This window comes from Cuculus canorus, chromosome Z (genome assembly GCF_017976375.1).
Source record: "Cuculus canorus isolate bCucCan1 chromosome Z, bCucCan1.pri, whole genome shotgun sequence".
Classification (NCBI taxonomy): domain Eukaryota; kingdom Metazoa; phylum Chordata; class Aves; order Cuculiformes; family Cuculidae; genus Cuculus; species Cuculus canorus.
This window is the reverse complement of record NC_071441.1, coordinates 5,250,536-5,255,418: the sequence shown is the minus strand read 5'-3', so window position 1 is coordinate 5,255,418 and position 4,883 is coordinate 5,250,536.

Here is a 4,883-nt window from a genome sequence, read left to right as displayed (position 1 = left end):
TCAGCCCTGCCAGACGCGGCGGGACGGAGCCACTGAGGGCGGGAACCGCGCCCCGCCGCCGGACCGTACCACGCCGGCCCGTGGGGGTCACACCGTCTCTCTCCCCCCCGCTGGCGGAGCGTACCACTGCCCATCCCCTCTGCCCGCTGCCGACGGAGCGTACCACTGCCCGCCACGTGGGGGGGTCGCTTCGCCCCGTCCCCCCGCCACCTCCCTGGTGGGCTCGACCGCTTCGCCTCGTGCTGGTGGAGGCGGGGTGGAGGCGAGGGGGTGGAGGTGGTGCTGACGGCTCTGGTGAGGTGTTCCGTGGATAAACGTTTGTTTGGGTCCAGGGTGGTGCCGGAGTTGGGGGTACTGCGTCCCGTTCTGCCTTGAGACGTCGCAAGGGCAGCGCCAGCAGTCGCCAAAACCCCAAACCAGCCTGGAACGCCGCAGCTGTTGATGCCCTCGTTTCGTCCATCTGCGCGGGGCATCAAATGCACGTGAAGAGGCGGCTTGTCGACTTCAGCTACAGCTGAGGGGGCGTTTGGTGTGTGAATGAACGTTCCCTCGAACAACAACAAGGAGAAGTTGAATGGGAACCGTTTCGTGGCAGACAGAGATCAATCGGTTGATCGATCCCGCTCAGTATTTACGCTATGCTTGTCACTGTGGCTACTGAGCAGTGATGCTCCCTGGCCGGTCCCTCCTGTGTCTGAGGGACCACAAGGTTTTTTGGATGCCCAGTGTGATTTGGGGGCACCTCCTGAGCTGGCGGAGCTGGGATTCAGCGCTGAAGAGGAGCTGATCTCAGTGGGTCGATGCCACCGAGGTGCTGGCGGTGACTGAGCATCGCACTGCTGCTCTGGGGACACTGGGAAACCCATCATTCTGCTTGGAATATGAAGAAGTAAAAGTTGCACTGTTAATTTTTTTTTTCTGTTAGTGAAATTTAATAGAATCATAGAATGGTGTTGGGTGGAAGGGACCTTAAAGATCATCCGGTTCCAACTCCCTTGCCCGTGGGCAGGGACACTTTCCACTAGACCAGACTGTTCAAAGGCTCATCCAGCCTGGTCTGGAACACCTAATACCAAGTCACTTTAAGATTACCTTGCCCTAACACTCTTAGGATTCTGCCAGGCTTTATTTTTGTGTTTCTTTTTTTTTTTTTTTTGTTAAAGTAGGCATGTGGGATAACCACGGGGCTGTGAATAACATTTCTGTGAAAGCAGAGGCAAACAAGCCCTGTGGTCCCACAGTAAAAGAAAATTACTTCTCCCTCTCCACCCTTATTCTTACCTTAGTAGGTATAAATTGTTTCTTTTTCTAGGCTAAATTTGAGTTAATGATCAAGACATACCAACCTGTCTTTAATCCTGCTAGGAGCGTCTAGTCTAGGGTTTAATAGTTTAATATCCTGCTTTGCTATGGAAACAAACTGTATTGGGGCAGTGGGGACTCTTCAGTGTCTGGGTTCTCGTAAGTAAGTGTAACTATAGAACAGGCTTCTTAGCCATATACCTTTGCTGAAAACTTGATAGAAATATATTAATCGTTTTGTTCTTTACTTCATCATCATAAGGTTTCAGGATCAGTAGTACTGTGTGAGTGACTCTTTGTAATACTTAGAAGAGTCACTGAGTAATTTACTTTGAAAGGAGCTTCTGGAGCTTCCCCAGTTGAGACCGCTTTTACAAGCAGAGTCAGCTTCAAAACTAGAGTGGGTCGCCCATGGCCTTGTCAGCTCTGGCAAAAATCTTCAAGGAATGGATTGTCTCGTGGTAGAATCTGAAGAGGAATTGTTTTACAGGTTTGGGCTTAGACAAAAGGAGCTCTTAATTTACTTTATGGATATAGATTTTTTTTTCAGAAACAGGCTGTAGAATTACTTTCCTAGAGCCACATCTGCAGGCTAGACTAAATGGACTTGTTCTGGAAAATGCTAAATATGCTGTGGCATTGTCAGATGGTCGGATTTTGTTTGCAAAATCAGAGGTGGAAGATATTGCATCTTGAATACCTGTTGATGCTGTCCTCAAGAGAAGAACTGCCTGCCCTGCAGATCAGAAGCCATGGGGGCATGCAGCACCCTTCACGCCTGAGCATGTCCAGAGGAATAACCTGCCAGTCATGGTCACAAATGCAGTTTGCAGGCATCTGCTTTATCAGGTTGTCTGAGAGTTCATGTTCTCTGGGACACCGACACAGACAAACTGATGAAAATAATTTTTGTGAGTGGAAGATCTGCAGCTGGGATGCAGGTGGGGAAAGGACTGTTGTAGTCATAGACCAAAATTGGGACACCAAGTGTGTCATGATGATGGATACTATTAGGGAAAGGGGTACTCCCTGTGAACTCAGTGAGGCTGCTGGTGTTTTTTAGGTATTTTTCTGGACTCAACTGACCAACTTTTGCAAAGTATGTTACACACTTCCAGTTGTCCTTGAAAACTGCAGTACTGTCAAAAACCTGTTCAACCAACCTGTTGGTATTTAAAGAAAAAAAATTCAAAGTTTAGTAAAGTTATTTGTCAGAAAAGACTAGATCAGTGTTTTAGTCGAAGTGAAATGTCACAGTAATAGGTGCTCCTCTTAGACTTAGGAAAAGGTGCACCATCACTGTTCAATAAAAGCGAAAAAAACCCAACAAACCCTTGAGTGGTGAGCATTTTAATGCACAATAAACCACAGTGTATTACACAGACTGCTTTTTTTGTGTTAATGATTTTAATGGTGGTTTATTTTACAAGTTACATCCACAGGAAGATGGTGGATGAAGACTGAAATCCAATTCTGATAATTAGGCAAAAATCCCAGCTTTTGGCCATATGTTATATTTGCAATATTGCTATGGTGAATGACCCATGTGTAAATATGTCATTTAACCACTGGAAAGGTGATTATTATGAACAGAGTGGGAAAAAATGCAGAAAAAAAAACTTTGAGGGAAAAATGTATGACAGATTTTGACACAGAAATACATGGAACAAAAAAGTCATAAGACTGGGTAGAACATTTAAGTTCTAATAGGTTTAGCAGTTAGCAAATATTCTTTTGTTTTAGCTTTTAAAATATTGCTGCTAAACTAGTAAGCCATTGGGTACTGCAAACTTCCAAAATAGGAGAGCTTTTCTATAGTTCATTTAGAGTTCATTCAATTTTTCTGCCTGTTTTATAGAGTAGTAACTTCTCTGGCAAGACCATATATGAGTCTGGTGGTCACTGAAAAAATGTCTGACATCCACTGAGTGTTAGGCAAGTGAGGAGGTCTTTTCTGGCAGAAACCAGCAGGTAGCTGGGGGATGCTGCATTAGTGGTTTGGGCCCCTCACTACAGGAAAGACGTTGAGGCCCTGGAGCGTGACCAGAGAAGAGCAACGAAACTGGTAAAGGGGCTGGAGAACAAGTCTTATGAGAAGTGGCTGAGAGGCCTGGGGTTGTTTAGCCTAGAGGAAAGAAGGCTGAGGGGAGATCTTATCACTGTCTACAACTATCTGAAAAGAAGTAGTAGCGAGGTGGGTGTTGGTTTCTTCTCCCAAGTGATAGGTCGTAGGACAAGAGGGAATGGCAACAAGTAGTACCAGGAGAGATTCAGACTAGACATTAGGAAAAATATCTTCACCAAAAGGGTTCTCAGGCACTGGAACAGGCTGCCCAGGGAGGTGGTTGAGTCACCGTCCCTGGAAGTGATTGAAAGATGAGTAGATGAGGTGCTTAGGGATGTGATTTAGTAGTGGACAGGTACAGTTGGACTCGATGACCTCAAAGTTCTTTTCCAACCTAGTGATTCTATAATTCTATGAATACAGTACAACCTACAGAGGGCTTCAAATACCAAGTGGAAAACACAAGTGCCTTTTATTGCCATTATGAACATCTCCGTAGAAGAAACTTCTGTACCAAAGACCAGTGGCAGCCATGTTTCCTGTATTGTTTCTCGCAAACAGCATCATCTGTGTACATTTGAAACCTAGGCATAGGCTTGAGTAATTTTTTATTGATCTTGTTATTTTTACATTTTAGTGGTCTTTAACACTCTTGCTTCCAACCCAAGTCATATCAGAGGAATGTATCAGCTGCATTTACAGTTTTAAGGGTTGAAAGATTCAACTGAGTTTACAAAAGAATTGTTTTCTTATTCTAAAGAGCTTATGGAAGAAAGAGGGAGATTTTAACCTGCTTTAGGCTGCTAGAGCACTCATCACAGCGTTTAACTCACTATAGTGAGTGCTACACTGCGGAGTAGCTTAGTGAGATGGGGGTAGAAATTGTACTGTCACCCATCTTGAGCATTAGCATGCAGCTTGCTACGAAGTATTCCTCTTGCTGAGAGAATTTATTTTTCAGGAGATGAAAGCTGTCTGTCAGGAGGTATTTTTGGTATAGAAGCACTCATTTCTGTTGTGTTCTCCAGAATGTTTTGTTTGTCCAGAAGATGAAAACATAAAAATACACACAAATGCATATGAATACATTTATTAAGTAGGTTAATATACTAGAATATTTTAAAAGATAGATATCGAGACATATAAATAAATACTTATATGTATGCTTACAAGTGTATCTGTTAGAATGATATCTGTAGCCATTAAAGTAACCTCAGTAAAAATAGTTAACAGGAAGTTTTTGAAGGAAAAAAGAAGATAGGTATGTGACCTTTTTCTCATAATGGGAGCCATCAAACAACATAAAAGGCTACTTAGTTTTATTTTGAACTGTTATTTTGTTCAGAAACAGAACAGGAATGTTCTTCCACAAAGTATTTTTTTCCTCTGTACTTTTGTCTTTTTGCTTGGGAAAGGATGACCTAATCTTTGCTTTGTAGCTTTAGTAATTGAAAAAATAATGGCTTAACATTAGTGTTTATGGTATGTATCAAAATAAAAGTTTAATTATTTGTGA